The sequence below is a fragment of the Chiloscyllium punctatum genome, chromosome 43 (assembly GCF_047496795.1).
Source record: "Chiloscyllium punctatum isolate Juve2018m chromosome 43, sChiPun1.3, whole genome shotgun sequence".
NCBI lineage: Eukaryota > Metazoa > Chordata > Chondrichthyes > Orectolobiformes > Hemiscylliidae > Chiloscyllium > Chiloscyllium punctatum.
The window spans coordinates 31673208-31694825 of NC_092781.1; positions in this window are offsets into that span (position 1 = coordinate 31673208).

Sequence of the window (21618 nt, forward strand, 5' to 3'; positions counted from 1 at the left end):
AACAGCTGCCCCTTAGGTCACTTTTAAATGTTTCCCCTCTCACCTTAAACATTTGCCCTCTAGTTTTGGTCTCCCCTACCCTTAGAAAACACCTTGACTATTCCCTTATATATTATTGACCTTGATGTTTTTACGCTGGAGAGGGGTCAGAAGAGATTAACCTGGATGTTGCTGGGAATGGGGGGAGTGAGCTATAAGGAGAGGCTGGATAGGCTGGGACTTTTTTCACTGGAGAGGATGAGATTAAGGGGTAACTTTACAGACGTTCATAAAATAATGAGGGGTACAGATAAGCTGAAGGGCTGATGTCTTTTCCTGAGAGTTGGGGATTCAAAACTGAGGGATATTTTAAGCTGCGAGGAAAAAGATTTACAAAAGTCACGAGAGGTAATTATTTTAGACAGAATCTGGCTTGGGTGTTGAATGAACCTCCAGAGGAAGTGGTGAAAGCAGGGACAGTTACAACGTTTAAGGGACATTTAGATCAGTACATGGATAGGACATCAGTTTGGATGATGCTGTGAGCAGCTGCCCTCTCCCTCCCCCTCCCCCTCCCCCTCCCCCTCTCTGAATGAATCCCTGTTAGTTTTCACCCTCTGCCATTGCTTGTGCAGTGGCGTGAGGACGCCAGCAGATGGAGGCATTGAATCACTTTAAGTACCACAGAGACTGTCAGACCTGCCCCACACAGAGACATACAGATACACACACAGCAATTGTTAGGGCGCGGCATGAAGCTCATCTGGTAACTTAAATGAAACATAAAGAAATACTCAATTCGCCTCGTAACCTGTTAAAATATGAGTGGCAGAGAACTCCAAAATGACACTGTTTAAACAAAAATATCAACTTATTTTTTCACTCTGAAAGTGAACATTTTACATCATCTATTCACAACTCTGGGACCCCCTTTCTCTTAACTGCTTATACCCGATTCCAGCTCTATAGCAACATTCTGTTTCTGGGTCTGCCATTCTCTCATACCACAGGTGCTTGTAAGCTCTCAGTCCAGAACAGCATTAAAGGTACTGTACACGCTTTCGACTTCATCACATTATACTCTGATGAATATAGATAAGTGGAACCTATCCGGATTTCTCTAGCTCTGTGGTTTGTCAATATTTCATCTTCTCTGTCTCGTATGTGTCAGGATTTTTGTTGCTCCATTGACAGTATGTCATTATTCGACTCTGTCCGTGGGAATATATCAGTACACTTGCTGACACTCGTGTATGTGGGGCAGGATTTCAGTTGTTTCATGGGGACTGTGAGGCTATGACAATCTCAATGTTTGTAAATGGCACCAAACCTGGAAGAACTCTGAAGTCTATGGAGGTCAGTGTGGAACTCTAACAGGACAATCACACGTTGGTGTAGTGTTCAGATTTATTGCAGATGGGGATCAGTGCAAAGCAGTGTGAGGTGATGCGCTTTGGTAGGAAGGACAGTGAAAGACAGTTTAAAACAGGCTGTACCGTTATAAAGGGGCTGTCGGAACAGAGAGCGCTTGGTTTACATGAGCACAGATTGTTGAAGATGTCAGGACAAGTGAGGAGCAGCGGCCGAGGAAAAACGAACCCGGGAGACTACAGCTAAGGTAAGACAGTTTGTTTCAAAATTACTTACCTGTAGCGGGCAGCGGTTTTTTTTTTCTCTCTTCACAAAAAGAGCGGGAGCAGCAGAGGAAGTGACGGTAAACAGAGGGGCAGCCGGGAAGGAGAACGGTGAGTATAAATACTCCCCCTTTAATCACCAACGGTCATTTGAGTGGGAGCAGCGGCCGAGGAAAAACGAACCCGGGAGACTACAGCTAAGGTAAGACAGTTTGTTTCAAAATTACTTACCTGTAGCGGGCAGCGGTTTTTTTTTCTCTCTTCACAAAAAGAGCGGGAGCAGCAGAGGAAGTGACGGTAAACAGAGGGGCAGCCGGGAAGGAGAACGGTGAGTATAAATACTCCCCCTTTAATCACCAACGGTCATTTGAGTGGGAGCAGCGGCCGAGGAAAAACGAACCCGGGACTACAGCTAAGGTAAGACAGTTTGTTTCAAAATTACTTATCTGTAGCGGGCAGCGGAAGTGAGGTTGGAGCGCATAGCTGGGCGGGAAGGCAAGTGATTAGTATTTGAGTGGAATGTTCCTCCTGCAGGATGTTTGAGGTAGGGGTGACCACCGATACTCCTGGCAACTTCGTGTGCAGGAAATGCAGTCAGATCCTGATCCTCACCCAACGAGTTAGGGAACTGGAACTGGATGAGCTGAGGATTATTCGAGAGGGTGATCGATAGAAGCTACAGGGACATAGTTACGCCAGAGAACAGAGGTCGCTGGGTAACAGTTAGAGGTGGGAAGGGGAAGAAACAGGCAGTGCAGGGTTCCCCTGTGGTCGTTCCCCTAAAAAATAAGTATGCAGCTTTGGAAACTGTTGGGGGGGACAGCCTTGCAGGTGTAAGCTGCAGTGAACGGGTCTGTGGCTCTGAGATTCAGAAGGGAAAGGAGGAGAAGAAGAGAGCGCTAGTTATAGGGAACTCTCTAGTTAGAGGGACGGACAGGCGGTTCTGTGGATATGGGCGAGACTCTCGGATGGTTTGTTGCCTCCCAGGTGCTAGGGTCCGAGACGTCTCGGACCGTGTCTTCAGAATCCTTAAGGGGGAGGGTGTGCAGCCAGAAGTCGTGGTACACATTGGCACCAACGACATAGGTAGGAAGAGGGGTGGGGAGGTCATTCAAGAGCTCAAGGAGTTAGGCTGGAAGCTAAAAGCTAGGACAGACAGAGTCGTCATCTCTGGGTTGTTGCCGGTGCCACGTGACAGAGGCAAAGAATAGGGAGAGAGTGCAGTTGAACACGTGGCTGCAAGGATGGTGTAGGAGGGAGGGCTTCAGATATTTGGACAATTGGACTGCATTCTGGGGAAGGTGGGATCTGTATAAACAGGACGAGTTGCACCTGAACCAGAAGGGCACCAATATCCTGGGGGGTAGGTTTGCTAGCACTCTTCGGGGGGGTTTAAACTAATTTGGCAGGGGGATGGGATCCGGACTTGTAGTCTAGCAAGTAAGCTAGCTGTGTGTCAGGATGTCCAAGACTGTAGGGAGGCTGTGGAGAAGGTAGCACTGACAGGGACTACTTGCAGACACAGATGGGCTCAAGTGCGTATACTTCAATGCAAGGAGTATCAGAAATAAGGTGGGTGAACTTAAGGCGTGGATCGGTACCTGGGACTACGATGTTGTGGCCATCACGGAAACATGGATAGATGAGGGACAGGAATGGCTGTTGGAGGTTCCTGGTTACAGATGTTTCAGTAAGATTATGGAGGGTGGTAAAAAAGGAGGGGGGGTGGCATTGCTAATTAGAAATGGTATAACGGCTGCAGAAAGGAAGTTTGAGGGGGATCTGCCTCTGGAGGTAGTATGGGCTGAAGTCAGAAATAGGAAAGGTGCAGTCACCTTGTTGGGTGTTTATTATAGGCCCCCCAATAGGAGCAGAGATGTGGAGAAACAGATTGGGAAACAGATTTTGGAAAGGTGCAGAAGCCACAGGGTCGTAGTCATGGGCGACTTCAACTTCCCAAATATTGATTGGAAGCTCTTTAGATCAAGTAGATTGGATGGGGCGGTGTTTGTGCAGTGTCCAGGAAGCGTTTCTAACGCAGTATGTAGATTGTCCAACCAGAGGGGAGGCCATATTGGATTTGGTACTCGGTAACGAACCGGGACAAGTGGTGGGCTTGTTAGTGGGTGAACATTTTGGTGATGGCGACCACAATTCTGTGACTTTCACCTTGGTTATGGAGAGAGATAGGTGCGCACAACAAGGAAGTTTTTACAATTGGGGGAAGGGAAATTACGATGCTGTAAGACAGGATTTGAGGAGCATACGTTGAGAGCATAGGCTGTCAGGGAAGGATGTGGTGGAAATGTGGGACTTTTTCAAGGAGCAGATACGACGTGTCCTTGATATGTATGTACCGATCAGGCAGGAAAGAAATGGTCGTGTGAGGGAGCCTTGGTTGACGAGGGAGGTTGAATGTCTCGTAAAGAGGAAGAAGGAGGCTTACATAAGGTTGTGGAAACAAGGTTCAGACAGAGCAGTGGAGGGATAAGGATAGCCAGAAGGGACCTGAAGAAAGGGATTAGGAGAGATAAGAGAGGGCATGAAAAATCCCTGGCGGATAGGATCAAGGATAACCCCAAGGCATTCTATGCGTATGTGAGAAACCTGAGAATGACGAGAACGAGGGTAGGTCCGATCAAGGACAGTGGTGGGAGACTGTGTATTGAGTCGGAAGAGATAGGAGAGGTCTTGAACAAGTACTTCTCTTCAGTATTTACGAACGAGAGGGACCGTATTGTTGAAGAGGAGAGTGTGAAACGGACTGATAAGCTAGAAGAGATACCTGTTAGGAAGGAAGATGTGTTGGACATTTTGAAAAACTTGAAGATAGACAAGTCCCCCGGGCCTGACGGGATATATCCTAGGATTATGTGGGAAGCAAGAGAGGAAATTGCAGTACCGTTGGCAATGATCTTCTCGTCTTCACTGGCAACTGGGGTGGTACCAGGGGACTGGAGAGTAGCGAATGTTGTGCCCCTGTTCAAAAAAGGGAATAGGGATAACCCCGGGAATTACAGGCCAGTTAGTCTTTCTTCTGTGGTAGGCAAAGAAATGGCAAGGGTACTGAGGGATAGGATTTACGAGTATCTGGAAAGACACTTCTTGATTAGGGACAGCCAGCACGGATTTGTGAAGGGTAGGTCTTGCCTTACAAGTCTTATTGAATTCTTCGAGGAGGTGACCAAGCATGTGGATGAGGGTAGAGCAGTGGATGTAGTGTACATGGATTTTAGTAAGGCATTTGATAAGGTTCCCCATAGTAGGCTTATGCGGAAAGTCAGAAGGCAAGGGATAGAGGGAAATTTGGCCAATTGGATAGAAAACTGGCTAACCGGTCGAAGTCAGAGTGGTGGTAGATGGTAAATATTCAGCATGGAGTCCAGTTACAAGTGGAGTTCCGCAGGGATCAGTTCTGGGTCCTCTGCTGTTTGTAATTTTTATTAATGACTTAGATTAGGGAGTCGAAGGGTGGGTCAGTAAATTTGCAGATGATACAAAGATAGGTGGAGTTGTGGACAGTGAGGAGGGCTGTTGTCGGCTGCAGAGGGACTTAGATATGATGCAGAGCTGGGCTGAGGAGTGGCAGATGGAGTTCAACCCTGCCAAGTGTGAAGTTGTCCATTTTGGAAGAACTATTAAGAATGCGGAATACAGGGTTAATGGTAGGGTTCTTGGTCAGGTGGAGGAACAGAGGGATCTTGGGGTCTATGTACATAGATCTTTGAAGGTTGCCACTCGGGTAGAGTTTGTAAGAAGGCCTATGGAGTATTATCGTTCATTAGCAGAGGGATTGAATTCAAGAGTCGTGAGGTGATGTTGCAGCTGTACAGGACTTTGGTTAGGCCACATTTGGAGTACTGTGTGCAGTTCTGGTCGCCTCACTTTAGGAAAGATGTGGAAGCTTTGGAGAGGGTGCAGAGAATATTTACCAGGATGTTGCCTGGAATGGAGAGTAGGTCGTACGAGGATAGGTTGAGAGTTCTCGGCCTTTTCTCGTTGGAACGGCGAAGGATGAGGGGTGACTTGATAGAGGTTTATAAGATGATCAGAGGAATAGATAGAGTAGACAGTCAGAAACTTTTTCCCCGGGTACAACAGAGTGTTACAAGGGGACATAAATTTAAGGTGAAGGGTGGAAGGTATAGGGGAGATGTCAGGGGTGGGTTCTTTACCACTCCCTCGGACAGCGCATTCCATGCCCCCACCACTCTCTGGGTAGAGTCAGATTCATTGGCGACCTTTAAGCGGCATTTGGATAGGTACATGGATGGGTGCTTAATCTCGGATAGAAGTTCGGCACAACATCGTGGGCCGAAGGGCCTGTTCTGTGCTGTATTGTTCTATGTTCTATGTTCTAAATATCTCAGATTAGTTTCAGTTTCTGAGCTGTTTACAGGGGGAGGTGTAGGAGGGAGTCTCCGTGCTCCCTCCCTGGGAGGTGGTGGAGACGATGTGTTGTGAGCCCACCCTCCTGCCCACCGAAACTGTGGGGATTTCCTTTGTACCAGCTCGACACAAAAGGGAGATGGCATCAGGGCCATGGCTTCTAAGTTGTGTCGGGGGGGAAACGGAGCTGCCAATGGGTTTAAAGTGAGAATTGCCCTTCACTGAACATTGCTCCTTACTCGGTCGGTGGGACGTGGATGTTTCAGAATCTCCACACGAGGTGTCCCGGTCGTCTCCGGCTCCTACCAGGGTCCTCCCCACATGGCGGGGGGAGGGGTGTGAGGGAACGAATATCGGGCACTCCACCACCCGGCTTGGCCCTTTCTGTCCTATTCCAGGCTGTTTCTCCTGGAATGGGAGAAAGGGAGGGGGGGGGTGGAGGGAGGGAGGGTGGGAGTGGATGGCCCTGCTGTTAGTGCTGGTGTAGGTGTGGGATGTGGTCATGGTGAGGTGTCCGGAGGGAGTCAGTCCCCAATGTTGTATCCATGCAGGGTTATTAGCGGTGGGGGTAAAGTGGAGAGACAGAGAGACAGAGAGACAGAGAGACAGAGAGACAGAGAGACAGAGAGACAGAGAGACAGAGAGACAGAGAGACAGAGAGACAGAGAGACAGAGAGACAGAGAGACAGAGAGACAGAGAGACAGAGAGACAGAGAGACAGAGAGACAGAGAGACAGAGAGACAGAGAGACAGAGAGACAGAGAGACAGAGAGACAGAGAGACACCATGAGACTTGTTCGGGAGTAGTTGCAATCACAGATATACAGTGAGTGTGAGGGAGCAGAGACAATACGGTGACCCTTATCCTGACAGTAGGGAAGTTTATTGAAGCTTGTCCTGTATTGCTGGGCATTTCTTCCGATCGCAGATACCGCACTGAGCTGGTTGGGGAGCTCGGATCATGCTCAGTAGGTCTGGTGGTGTGGTCCCCTCTCGGAAGAGAATGGTCCCCCTCTGTACTAGCCTATCTACCATGAGCTCCGTGTCCCTGTCGACAAACCGTGGTGTAATTACCCCTTATCTGCCATGCTCGGGGTAAACTTTGCAGGGCAGCTCCAAACTGAGAGAGCTCAACCGTGTGCTCAATGGCCTTTTCAAAGATGGCGCCAGTGTCATGGATCATGGAATATCCAGCAGCACCCGGGCGATGATGAGTACCTCCAGCCATATTGGCTGGGAGAATCGGGCTGGTATTGAATGAGAGGGACACCATGGGATAGGTTTTGGTAGTTAATGAGGTGAGTTCAATAAGATAGCACCAGGAAACTAGCTCAGCCTCTTGTGGATGATCCCTCTGTCACAGTCAATGGAAATGATACTGAGACAAATTATTGTTAGATTTATCTCAATGAGTCAAAGACTCTGCTGACCCTACACCAAGATACAAAGCTGCAGAATAAATACTCATCCAAAACTCTGCATCATCTGAACTCTCACCAATATCATGTTCACCTACCATTCCTGGAAACACTTATGTTACAGGATGCTGTTAAAATGTTTTGATTTGAGCATTCTGAAACCTGGGAATACATCCTTCCATAACACTGTCTCCCAGTCTCCCCCTCTCTGTCTATTTCCCATAGACCTCACATTTGTTATTGTTTAAACTGATTCCCCCTCAGTCCTGTCACTTCCAGCCCGGGCTGCAAGTTTCCCTACACTGGGCAGGGATCTAACACAGTGATACAGATCAATGCACTGTGGTGGTGTATACAGTCCTACATGCTGGGAGGGTAATTGCTCCTGGGTTACAGATCAATGCACTAGGGTGGTGTACACAGTCTACATGCTGGGAGGGTAACTGCTCCTGGGTTACAGATCAATGCACTGGGGCGGGGTACACAGTCCTACATGCTGGGAGGGTAACTGCTCCTGGGTTACAGATCAATGCAGTGGGGCGGGGTACACAGTCCTACATGCTGGGAGGATAACTGCTCCTGGATTACTGATTAATTCATGGGTGATCACTGCACAGGTCTCTATGCTGAACAGACTGTCTGTTTGAGGTTTATAGATAATGCAATGATGTGGTCAGTGCAGCTCCCGGTGCTCGTTGGATATGTAGCCTGTGCACAGTACATCATCTTGGTGGCGTGGATAGGGGGAAAGGTGTTGGACAGGTCAAGGAGTCCCCCTGAACGTTCTGTCCCCAACAATCTATAATTGACATTCCCCGGAATATTCTGTCCCCAACATTCTATAACTGACATTCTCCGGAACATTCTGTCCCTGACATTCTATAACTGACATTCCCCGGAACGTTCTGTCCCTGACATTTTGTGAACGGCCGGACGTCAGTGAATTGAACACCCGATGAGATCCCGAGGAAAGGGATCCTGTTCCAGGGACAAGGCGACACTGTTCCGAAGGCCCCTCAGGCAGTTAAAGGGGTGAATACGTTTTCCCTGCGTATACATTTCTCCACGACACAGGATCGACCACAATTTAGACCTAACTACAGGAATTCCCAAAATTCGTTTGTCTTCAGGAAGCTGGGAGGGAATGCTTCAGGACAGCAACGTTTCCACCCTCCGTATTAGGAACTGGGAAGGAGTGACCTGTGCCTGCTCTCGAATGATCGAGTGTGTGGGAAAGTTCTAGAAACCATTTGTCCTTCTGCATGTGTCTCTGTGTGTTTGGGGAGGAAGGGTTTCTTGTGGTTTATGTCATATTTTTGTCATTAATTCCCACCCTCCCATTTGTTATTCCAGCTCCAATTATTTTAATAAATCCCTGAATACAGGGACACATTTGAAAATCTCACTGGGTCCCCGATCAAACGGGTCCCTTTCCCTCCAAGCTGATGGATAATGGGTTTGTTTTCCTTTCTCACAGCTAACTTAGTGACCACCTACGTCCTGCTTTATAAAGATTGTGGATTGTCTCCATGTGTCAGACGTTACCTGGGGGCCATGGCAGCGGCGGATCTCCTGGTCATTACCCTCGACCTGATCCTGAGACACATTCCCACTGTTTATCGGGAACAGTTTTATTTCCTGATGGACTCCATCCCTGTGTGTAATATCCACGCCGTCCTGCTTTATGCAGCCACTGACTGCTCTGTCTGGTTCACCGTCACTTTCACCTTTGATCGGTTTGTGGCCATTTGTTGCCAGAAGCTGAAAAGTAAATATTGCAGGGAGAAAACGGCGGCTGTGGTTCTGGGAGCAGTGACTGTGCTGAGCTGTTTAAAGAACATTTTCTGGTATTTTATGCTCACGGCTCAGTATCGGCTGCGGAACACCCCTTGGGTTTGTGTTGTAACAACCGCTGTTCTATTCTCCCGTGTCTGGGTCACAATCGAGTTCCTCCACCACATTCTAACCCCGTGTGTCCCATTTCTCCTGATTCTGCTGCTCAATGTTCTCACCGTCAGACACATTTTAGTGACCAGCAGAGCCCGCAGGAGACTCCGCGCTCACACCAATGGGGACGCTCAGTCTGACACTGAAATGAGAAACCGAAAAAAATCCATCATGTTACTGTTTGTGATGTCGGCCAATTTCATCCTGTTATGGTCAACGTTCATGCTGTATTCTATATGGAGCCGGATGTGGTTTATTGGGTATCAGTCTGTGTTTCTCGATGCCTTTGTGCAGGAATTGGGCTTCATGCTGCAGCTCCTCAGTTGCTGCACAAACACCGCGATTTATGCCATGACCCAGACTAAGTTCAGGCAGCAGCTGAAGAATGTGCTGAAATATCCCTTCACCCAAATCCATCCATCCATCAAATTCCCTCATTAATCAATCCATCCGGAATTTTCTCATTTCAGTTCAGTGTTTCAGCGATGGAGCAGCCTGTTGCTATGGTAACAGACAGGGGGTCGCACTGGTTTGTCCATCCTTATCCCCCAGGGGGGTTTACAGGGAAACATTTCAATGTTTCTCACAACTCAGGGGCCAGTGTGAAAAGGCACCATCCCACTGACTGTATACATCACTTCCATTTGTAAACAATAAAAATATTGATTCAAGCGTGCCGAGCAGCAGAGTGACCAATGTTGTTGTGTGTCTTTGTGTCGGAGAAGCTGAGCTGGAGAGAGACAGACTCAGCCCCAAGTCCTGGTCCTCAGGGAAGGAGAGGTCACCGCGCCCTGAACTCAGGAGCTGGGTTTAACTCCATCTGACCCCGCCCCCACTCCAACCTGACCTCCCCATTTCCTCACCCCTACTTTTCCTCCTCAATACTCTCCCTCTCTCTCTCTTTCTGCACACTGCCTCTTTCTCACCACCTCTCCCTTTCACTCTCTCTGGTCCCCTCTCAGACAGCCCCCAACCCCGGTTTCTCCACCTGCCTCCACTATTCTTTCTTCCTCTCTCTCCCCCTTTCTCTCTCACACCCCCAACATGAGTTTCTCCACCTGCCTCCATTCTTCTCTTTCCACTTCATCCTCACTCTCTCTCTCTCCTACCGTCTCTGTCTCCCTCCCGCAATTCCGTCTCTACCCCATTTTCCCCACCTCCCACTTCCCACATCTCTCGATTATCTCACCCCCACCCCGCCACATGCAGCCTCACCACCAACCCCCAGTCTCTGGGTCAGAGGGAGAGGGAAGGACCAGGGAGACAGAGTTTGTCAGAGAGAGAGGAAGGGCGGGACAGGAGGGAGAGAGATTCAATCAGAGAGAAACGGAGGGATGTGGGGAGAGAGAGACCAAGATAGGGGGATTGAGAGTGAGAGAAGATGGAGAGAGAACCAAGTAGCATGGAGAGACAGAGAGAGAGAGAGAGAGAAGGGAGAGATAAGCTGAGCGAGGGAGAGAGAGAGAAAGAAATAGGGGAGACATAATGAGAGAGGGGTCACAGAGAGAGAGGGGCACAGAGAGAGAGGGGCACAGAGAGAGAGGGGCACAGAGAGAGAGGGGCAGACAGGGAGAGAGGGGCAGACAGAGAGAGAGGGGCACAGAGAGAGAGGAGTTGACAGAGAGAGGAGGGGACAGAGAGAGAGGGGAGAGAGAGTGGGAGAGAAAGAGAGGGTCAGAGAGAGGGGAACAGAGAGAGAGGGGAAAAGAGAGGGGGACAGAGAGAGGGGCACAGAGAGAGAGGGGGGACAGAGAGAGGGCTGTAGAGAGAGGGGGACAGAGAGAGGAGGGGGGTAAGAGAGAGGGGGGACAGAGAGGGTGGATAGATAGAGGCAGAACAGAGGGGGGGACAGAGAGAGGAATACCAGATAGAGGGGGGACAGAGTGAGTGAGGGGGACTGAGAGACGGTGACAGAGAGAGGGCAGAGAGAGGGCGAAAGAGAGAGGAGGGCAGAGAGAGGGGTACAGAGGGAGGTGCGACAGAGAGAGAGGGACATAGAGACGGTGACAGACAGGGGGCAGAGAGAGGGCGACAGAGAGATGGGGACAGAGAAAGGGGGGACAGAGAAAGGGGGAGGGGGGAGAGAGAGAGGTGACAGAGAGAGGGGGTACAGAGAGAGAGGGGGAAAGAGGGACGGGGGCCAGAGCGACGGTGACAGACAGTGGGGAGAGAGAGGGGTACAGAGATGGGGGGGCAGAGAGAGGGGAGACAGAGAGCGGGGGGACAGAGGGAGGGGGACAGAGGGGGGGGGGACAGAGAGATGGTGACAGAGAGGGGGCAGAGAGAGTGCGACAGAGAGAGGGGGACAGAGAGAGGGTACAGAGAGAGGGGGAGAGAGGAAAAGGGGGGCAGAGCGACGGTGACAGACAGGGAGGAGAGAGAGGATTACAGAGATGGGGGGCAGAGAGAGGGGGGACAGAGAGAGGCATGACAGAGAGCGGGAGGACAGAGGGAGGGGGACAGAGGGAGGGGTACAGAGGGAGGAGGACAGAGAGATGGTGGCAGAGAGGGGGCAGAGAGAGCGCGACAGATAGAGGGAGACAGAGAGAGAGGGGGACAGAGAGAGAGGGGACAGAGAGAGAGGGGAGAGAGAGTGGGGGAGAAAGACGGGGTCAGAGAGAGGGGAACAGAGAGAGAGGGGAACAGAGAGAGAGGGGGACAGAGAGAGAGGGGCACAGAGAAAGAGAGAGAGGGTCAGAGAGAGGGGGGAAAGAGAGAGGGCTATAGAGAGAGGGGGACCGAGAGAGGAGGGGGGTCAGAGAGAGGGGGGACAGAGAGGGTGGACAGATAGAGGCAGAACAGAGAGGGGGGACAGAGAGAGGGGCAACAGATATAGGGGGGACACAGTGAGAGAGAGGGACTCAGAGACGGTGACAGAGAGAGGGCAGAGAAAGGGCGACAGAGAAAGGAAGGCAGAGAGAGGTGTACAGAGAGGGGGGGACAGAGAGAGAGGGACAGACAGACGGTGACAGACAGGGGGCAGAGAGAGGGCGACAGAGAGATGGGGACAGAGAAAGGGGGGACAGAGAAAGGAGGGAGAGAGGGGGGAGAGAGAGGGGTGACAGAGAGAGGGGGTACAGAGAGAGGGGGACAGAGGGAGGGGGACAGAGAGAGGGGGGACAGAGAGATGGTGACAGAGAGGGGGCAGAGAGAGTGCGACAGAGAGAGGGGGACAGAGAGAGGGTACAGAGAGAGGGGGAGAGAGGAAAAGGGGGGGCAGAGCGACGGTGACAGACGGGGGGAGAGAGAGGATTACAGAGATGGGGGGCAGAGAGAGGGGGGACAGAGAGAGGCATGACAGAGAGCGGGAGGACAGAGAGAGGGCGACAGAGAGAGGGGGACAGAGAGAGAGTGGACAGAGAATGGGGGAGAAAGACGGGGTCAGAGAGAGGGGAACAGAGAGAGAGGGGAACAGAGAGAGAGGGGGACAGAGAGAGAGGGGCACAGAGAAAGAGAGAGGAGGTCAGAGAGAGAGAGAGAGGGGGAAAGAGAGAGGGATACAGAGAGAGGGGGACAGAGAGAGGAGGGGGGTCAGAGAGAGGGGGGACAGAGAGGGTGGACATATAGAGGCAGAACAAAGAGAGGGGACAGAGAGAGGGGCAACAGATAGAGGGGGGACACAGTGAGAGAGGGGGACTGAGAGACGGTGACAGAGAGAGGGCAGAGAAAGGGCGAGAGAGTGGGGCCAGAGAGTGGGAGAGAGAGATAGGGGACAGAGACAGTGGGACAGAGAGAGTGGAAACAGAGAGAGCGGGACAGAGAGAGGGGACCGAGAGAGGGGGACAGTGGGGAAGGTGGCAGAGAGATGGCAACAGAGAGAGTGACAGAGAGAGAGGGGGGGCAGAAAGAGGCGTCAGAGAGAGGGGAACAGAGAGAGAGGAAGACAGAGGGAGGGGTGGCACAGAGAGAGGGAGACAGAGAGTGGGGAATAGAGATATGGGGACATACAGAGGGGGACAGAGTGAGGGGGGGCAGAGAGAGATGAGGGCAGAGAGAGAGAGCGACAGAGAGTGGTGCACAGAGAGTGGGGGAGATAGAGGGGGGTCAGAGAGTGGGGGATAGAGAGCGGGGCACAGAGAGTGGGGGAGATAGAGGGGGTCAGAGAGAGAGGGGGTCAGAGAGAGAGGGGGACAGAGAGAGCGGTACAGTGAGGGAGGGGGAAGAGAGATGGCGACAGAGAGAGAGGGACACAGAGAGAGAGAGGGACAGAGAGAGTGGGTGCATAAAGAGGCGTCAGAGAGAGGGAACAGAGAGAGAGGAGGACAGAGAGAGAGGGGAAAGAGGGATGGGGACAGTCAGAGGGGGACAGAGTGAGGGGTGCAGTGAGAGGGGGCAGAGAGTGGGCGACAGAGACTGGGGCACAGAGAGTGGGGGAGATAGAGGGGGTCAGAGAGAGGAGGACAGAGAGAGGTGTACAGAGTGGGGGAGAGAGAGGGGTCAGAGAGTGGGGGGATGGAGAAAGTGGGGAACAGAGAGAGAGAGGGGAACAGAGAGGGGGGGACAGAGAGGGGGGTAGAGAGAAGGGGAGAGATATAGGGGACAGAGAGGGGAACAGAGAGAGGGGAAACAGAGAGCACGGGACAGAGAGAGGGGGCAGAGAGAGGGGACAGAGAGGGTGGACAGATAGAGGCGGGACAGAGAGGGGGACAGAGAGAGGAGGGCAGAGAGAGTGTGACAGAGAGAGAGGTACAGAGAGAGAGGGGGCAGAGAGTGCGGCAGAGAGACGTGAACAGAGAGAGGGGGTACAGAGAAAGGGGGGACAGAGAGCGAGGGGACTGAGAGTGGGGGTCAGAGACAGGGGTAAAGAGTGCGGGAGGGAGAGGGGGTCAGAGAGAGGGGGACAGAGATAGGGGTCGAGAGAGAGGGGGGTAGAGAGAGGGGGCAGAGAGTGGGCGACAGAGAGTGGGGGCAGAGAGCGGGGGAGAGAGGGGGCAGAGAGGGAGGGGGTCAGAGGGAGGGGGCAGAGAGAGAGGCGGGTGGGAGAGAGAGGGGGATCAGAGAGAGGTGGGCGGGAGAGAGAGGGGGACAGAGAGAGAGGGGACAGAGAGAGGGGGAACAGAGAGAGGGCTAGCAGAGAGAGGGGGATACAGAGATGGGGACAGAGAGAAAAGGGACAGAGAGAGAAGCACAGAGGGCGGGGGACAGAGAGTGGGGGAGATTAAGGATGTCAGAGAGCGGGACGAAGACAGAGGGGGACAGTGCGAGGGAGCAGAGAGAGAGGGGGCTGAGATAGGCGGCAGAGAGAGGGGGGCAGAGAGAGGGGGCAGACGGAGAGGGTCAGAGAGAGAGGGGGCAGAGAGAGTGGGACAGAGAGACGGGGGACAGAGAGAGGGGGAACCGAGAGAGGGGTAGCAGAGAGAGGGGGGTACAGAAAGGGGGACAGAGGGAGGGGGGACAGAGAGACGGTGACAGAGAGGGGGCAGAAAGTGGGCGACAGAGAGAGAGAGGGACAGAGAGGGGGCAGAGAGTTGGGGGGACAGAGAGAAAGGGTGAAAGAGAGAGTGGGACAGAGGGAGAGTTGGCAGAGAGAGGGGACCAGACAGAGAGGGGACAGAGAGATGGTGACAGAGAGGGGGGCAGAGAGAGGGAGACAGAGAGAAGTGGGACAGAGAGAAGGGGTACAGAGAGAGAGGCACAGAGAGAAGGGGGACAGAGAGAAATGGGACAGAGAGAGGGGGACAAAGAGAGGGGGGCAGAGAGAGGGAACAGAGAGAGGGGACTGATAGTGGGTGAGATAGATGGGGTCAGTGAGAGGGGGATAGAGAGACAGGGGACAGAGAGAGGCGGACAGAGACAACGGCGAACAGAGAGAGAGCGACAGAGAGGGTGGACAGAGAGAGGCGGGACAGACAGGCGGGACAGAGAGGGGGGCAGAGAGAGGAGGGCAGAGAGTGGGTGACAGAGAGAGAGGACAGAGTGTGTGGGAGATAGAGGGGGTCAGAGAGCGGGGGACAGAGAGAGGGGGACAGAGAGACAGGGGGACAGAGAGAGATGGGGGCAGAGATAGGAGGGACAGAGAGAGGGGGGCTGAGAGCGGTGGAGAGAGAAGGGGCAGAAAGAGGGCGTCAGAGAGAGGAGGGAAGGGTGTGACAGAGAGAGGGCGACAGAGGGAGGGGGCACAGAGACATGGTGACAGAGAGGTGGCATAGAGAGTGCGAACGATAGGGGGCAGAGAGAGAGCGAGGGGGGGGACAGACAAATGGGGAACACAGAAATGGGGGGACAGTGAGAGAGGGGGACAGAGAGAGAGGGGGACAGAGAGAGGGGGCAGAGTAAGAGGGTCAGAGTGAGAGAGGCAGAGTGAGAGGGGGTTAGAGAAAGGTTGACAGAGAGCTGGGGACAAAGTGAGGGGGGACAGAGAGTGCGGGTCAGAGAGTGGGCGACAGAGAGAGAGGAGACAGAGAGTGGAGGAGATAGAGGGAGTCAGAGAGAGGGGGAACAGAGAGCGTGGGGAAAGAGAGAGGGGTGACAGAGAGAGAGGGGACAGAGAGTGGAGGAGATACAGGGAGTCAGAGAGAGAGGAAAAACAGAGAGGGGGGCCAGAGAGAGGGGGACAGAGAGAGGGGGGATGGAGAGGGGAGACAGAGAGGGGGTGGCAGAGACGGGGGGAAGAGAGAGGGGGTACAGAGAGAGGCGTTTGGGAGAGAGTGGGTGTCAGAGAGAGGGCGACAGAGAGAGGCGGACAAACTGTGGGGGAGATAGATGGGGTCAGTGAGAGGGGGGCAGAGATAAGGGGACAGAGAGAGGGGTGACAGAGAGAGGGGGACAGAGAGAGGGGGTCAGAGAGAGAGAGGGGGACAGAGAGAGAAGGATACAGAGAGAGAGGTGGACAGAGAGAGAGAACGACAGAGAGAGGGGGAGAGAGAGAGAGAGGGTGACGAGAGAGAGGGGGTCAGAGAGAGAGGGTTACAGAGAGAGAAGGGGACAGAGAGAGAGGCGGACAGAGAGAGGGGGGACAGAGAGAGAGGGATACAGAGTGAGAGGGGCAGAGTGAGGGATGCAGAGAGAGAGTGGGCAGGGAGAGAGGGGGGCAGAGAGAGAGGGGAAAGAGAGACGAGGGCAGAGAGAATGCGACAGAGAGCGGGACACAGAGAGTGGGGGAGATAGAGGTGGTCAGAGAGAGAGGGGGTGAGAGAGAGAAGGGGACAGAGAGAGATGGACAGTGAGGGAGGGGCAGAGAGATGGCGACAGAGAGAGAGTGGGCAGAGAAAGATGGTGGCAGAGAGAGAGGGGAAAGAGAGACGGGGCAGAGAGAGGGCGACAGAGAGCGGGGCACAGAGAGTGGGGGAGATAGAGGGGATCAGAGAGAGAGGGGATCAGAGAGAGAGGGGGACAGAGAGAGGGGTACAGAGTGGGGGAGAGTGATGGGGACAGAGAGTGGGGGTATGGAGAAAGTGCGGTACAGAGAGAGAGGGTGGAACAGAGAGAGGGGGGCCAGAGAGTGGGAGAGAGAGATAGGGGACAGAGACAGTGGGACAGAGAGAGTGGAAACAGAGAGAGCGGGACAGAGAGAGGGGACCGAGAGAGGGGGACAGTGGGGAAGGTGGCAGAGAGATGGCAACAGAGAGAGTGACAGAGAGAGAGGGGGGCAGAAAGAGGCGTCAGAGAGAGGGGAACAGAGAGAGAGGAAGACAGAGAGAGGGGTGGCACAGAGAGAGGGAGACAGAGAGTGGGGAATAGAGATATGGGGACATACAGAGGGGGACAGAGTGAGGGGGGGCAGAGAGGGATGAGGGCAGAGAGAGAGAGCGACAGAGAGTGGTGCACAGAGAGTGGGGGAGATAGAGGGGGGTCAGAGAGTGGGGGATAGAGAGCGGGGCACAGAGAGTGGGGGAGATCGAGGGGGTCAGAGAGAGAGGGGGTCAGAGAGAGAGGGGGACAGAGAGAGCGGTACAGTGAGGGAGGGGGAAGAGAGATGGCGACAGAGAGAGAGGGACACAGAGAGAGAGAGGGACAGAGAGAGTGGGTGCATAAAGAGGCGTCAGAGAGAGGGAACAGAGGGAGAGGAGGACAGAGAGAGAGGGGGCACAGAGAGGAAGGCGACAGAGAGAGGTTTCAGAGAGAGAAGGGGCAGAGAGTGAGGGGGACAGAGAGAGAGAGGGGAAGAGAGAGATGGGGACAGTCAGAGGGGGACAGAGTGAGGGGTGCAGTGAGAGGGGGCAGAGAGTGGGCGACAGAGACTGGGGCACAGAGAGTGGGGGAGATAGAGGGGGTCAGAGAGAGGAGGACAGAGAGAGGTGTACAGAGTGGGGGAGAGAGAGGGGTCAGAGAGTGGGGGGATGGAGAAAGTGGGGAACAGAGAGAGAGAGGGGAACAGAGGGGGGGGACAGAGAGGGGGGTAGAGAGAAGGGGAGAGATATAGGGGACAGAGAGGGGGACAGAGAGAGGGGAAACAGAGAGCACGGGACAGAGAGAGGGGACAGAGAGGGTGGACAGATAGAGGCGGGACAGAGAGGGGGACAGAGAGAGGAGGGCAGAGAGAGTGTGACAGAGAGAGAGGTACAGAGAGAGAGGGGGCAGAGAGTGCGGCAGAGAGACGTGAACAGAGAGAGGGGGTACAGAGAAAGGGGGGACAGAGAGCGAGGGGACTGAGAGTGGGGGTCAGAGACAGGTGTAAAGAGTGCGGGAGGGAGAGGGAAACAGAGATAGGGGTCGAGAGAGAGGGGGGTAGAGAGAGGGGGCAGAGAGTGGGCGACAGAGTGTGGGGGCAGAGAGCGGGGGAGAGAGGGGGCAGAGAGAGGGGGCAGAGAGGGAGGGGGTCAGAGGGTGGGGGCAGAGAGAGAGGCGGGTGGGAGAGAGAGGGGGATCAGAGAGAGGTGGGCGGGAGAGAGAGGGGGACAGAGAGAGAGGGGACAGAGAGAGGGGGAACAGAGAGAGGGCTAGCAAAGAGAGGGGGATACAGAGATGGGGACAGAGAGAAAAGGGACAGAGAGAGAAGCACAGAGGGCGGGGGACAGAGAGTGGGGGAGATTAAGGATGTCAGAGAGCGGGACGAAGACAGAGGGGGACAGTGCGAGGGGGATCAGAGAGAGGTGGGCGGGAGAGAGAGGGGGACAGAGAGGGGGGAACAGAATGAGCGGGACAGAGAGAAAGAGGGGAACAGAGAGAGAGGGGGACAGAGAGAGAGCGACTAAGAGAGGGGGACAGAGAGTGCAGGCGATAGGGGGGTCAGCGAGAGAGGGACAGAGAGAGAGGGTGACAGAGAGAGGGGGACAGAGACAAAGGGGGACAGAGACAAAGGGGGAGAGAGAGGGGGGGGGGACAGAGAGGGGATGACAGAGAGAGGGGAACAGAGAGTAGAGGAGATAGAGGGGGTCAGAGAGAGAGGGACAGAAAGAGAGGGGGACAGAGAGCGTAGGCGACAGAGAGGGGGGCAGAGAGCGGGGAGAGAGGGGGGACAGAGAGAGGGAGCAGAGAGAGAGGGGGACAGAGAGAGGGGGGCAGAGAGAGAGGCGTGTGGGAGAGAGAGGGGATCAGAGAGAGGTGGGCGGGAGAGAGAGGGGGACAGAGAGGGGGGAACGGAATGAGCGGGACAGAGAGAGAGGGGGACAGAAAAAGAGGGGGACAGAGAGAGAGGGCGACAGAGAGAGGGGGACACAGACAGAGGGGGGCAGAGACAGAGGGGACAGCGAGAGAGGGGGACAGAGAGAGGGGGACAGAGAGAGAGGGCGACAGAGAGAGGGGGACAGAGACAGAGGGGGACAGAGACAGAGGTGGACAGAGAGAGAGGGGGGGACAGAGAGAGGGGGACAGAGAGAGGGGACAGAGAGTGGGAGAGATAGAGGTGGACAGAGAGAGAGGGGGACAGAGAGAGAGTGGGCAGAAAGAGGGTGACAGAGAGGGGGTTCAGAGACTGGGGGAGAGAGAGAGGGGACAGAGGGAAGGGGACAGAGAGAGGGCGACAGAGAGAGGGGGCAGAGAGCATGGAAGAGAGAGGAGGGTGGGAGAGAGTGGGGGTCAGAGACAGGGCGACAGAGAGAGGGGGACAGAGAGTGGGGGTCAGAGACAGGGGTACAGGTGCGGGAGAGAGAGGGGGTCAGAGAGAGGGGGACAGAGATAGGGGTCGAGAGAGAGGGGGGTAGAGAGAGGGGGCAGAGAGTGGGCGACAGAGAGTGGGGGCAGAGAGCGTGGGAGAGAGGGGGCAGAGAGAGGGGGCAGAGAGGGAGGGGGTCAGAGGGAGGGGGCAGAGAGAGAGGCGGGTGGGAGAGAGAGGGGATCAGAGAGAGGTGGGCGGGAGAGAGAGGGGGACAGAGAGGGGGGAACAGAATGAGCGGGACAGAGAGAGAGAGGGGAACAGAGAGAAAGGGGGACAGAGAGAGAGCGACTAAGAGAGGGGGACAGAGAGAGAGGGTGACAGAGAGAGGGGGACAGAGACAAAGGGGGACAGAGACAGAGGGGGAGAGAGAGAGAGGGGGGGACAGAGAGGGGATGACAGAGAGAGGGGAACAGAGAGTAGAGGAGATAGAGGGGGTCAGAGAGAGAGGGACAGAAAGAGAGGGGGACAGAGAGCGTGGGCGACAGAGAGGGGGGCAGAGAGCAGGGGAGAGAGGGGGGACAGAGAGAGGGAGCAGAGAGAGAGGGGGACAGAGAGAGGGGGGCAGAGAGAGAGGCGTGTGGGAGAGAGAGGGGATCAGAGAGAGGTGGGCGGGAGAGAGAGGGGGACAGAGAGGGGGGAACGGAATGAGCGGGACAGAGAGAGAGGGGGACAGAAAAAGAGGGGGACAGAGAGAGAGGGCGACAGAGAGAGGGGGACACAGACAGAGGGGGGCAGAGACAGAGGGGACAGCGAGAGAGGGGGACAGAGAGAGGGGGACAGAGAGAGAGGGCGACAGAGAGAGGGGGACAGAGACAGAGGGGGACAGAGACAGAGGTGGACAGAGAGAGAGGGGGGGACAGAGAGAGGGGGACAGAGAGAGGGGACAGAGAGTGGGAGAGATAGAGGTGGACAGAGAGAGAGGGGGACAGAGAGAGAGTGGGCAGAAAGAGGGTGACAGAGAGGGGGTTCAGAGACTGGGGGAGAGAGAGAGGGGACAGAGGGAAGGGGACAGAGAGAGGGCGACAGAGAGAGGGGGCAGAGAGCATGGAAGAGAGAGGAGGGTGGGAGAGAGTGGGGGTCAGAGACAGGGCGACAGAGAGAGGGGGACAGAGAGTGGGGGTCAGAGACAGGGGTACAGGTGCGGGAGAGAGAGGGGGTCAGAGAGAGGGGGACAGAGATAGGGGTCGAGAGAGAGGGGGGTAGAGAGAGGGGGCAGAGAGTGGGCGACAGAGAGTGGGGGTCAGAGACAGGGGTACAGGTGCGGGAGAGAGAGGGGGACAGAGATAGGGGGGTAGATAGAGGGGGCAGAGAGTGGGCGACAGAGAGGGGGGCAGAGAGCGGGGGAGAGAGGGAGCAGAGAGAGGGGGCAGAGAGAGAGTGGGTCAGAGAGAGGGGCCAGAGAGAGAGGCAGGTGGGAGAGAGGGGATCAGAGAGAGGTGGGCGTGAGAGAGAGGGGGAAAGAGAGGGGGGAACAGAATGAGCGGGACAGAGAGAGAGAGAGGGGAACAGAGAGAGAGGGGGACAGAGAGAGAGCGGCAGAGAGCGGGGGACAGAGAGTGGAGGAGCTAGAGGGGGTCAGAGAGAGATGGACAGAGAGAGAGTGGGACAGAGAGAGGGCGGCAGAGAGAGGGGGACAGAGAGAGAGGGGGACAGAGACAGAGGTGGACAGAGAGAGGGGGGACAGAGAGAGGGGGACAGAGAGAGGGGACAGAGAGTGGGAGAGATAGAGGTGGACAGAGAGAGAGGGGGACAGAGAGAGAGTGGGCAGAGAGAGGCGGACAGAGAGAGAGGGGGACAGAGAGAGAGAGAGAGTGGGCAGAGAGAGGGGGACAGAGAGAGGGGGACAAAGAGAGGGCGACAGAGAGAGTGGTACAGAAAGAGGTGGAGGTAGAGGTGGTCAGAGCGCGATGAGGAAAGAGAGAAGGGGAGGTAGGGGGGTCAGAGCGAGGGCGACAGAGGGAGGGGCACAGAGAGTTGCGGTGATAGAGGGGGTCAGCGAGAGGGGGACAGAAAGAGCGAGAGGTAGAGGGGGTCAGAGAGGGGGTACAGAGAGCGGGGCACAGAGAGAGGGGCACAGAGAGTAGGGGAGATAGAGGGTGACACAGAGAGAGGGGACAGAGAGAGGGGCAGAGAGAGATGGGGGCAGAGAGAGTGGGACAGAGTGAGGGGGTCAGAGAGAGAGTGGGACAGAGAGAGGGTGACAGAGAGAGGGGGG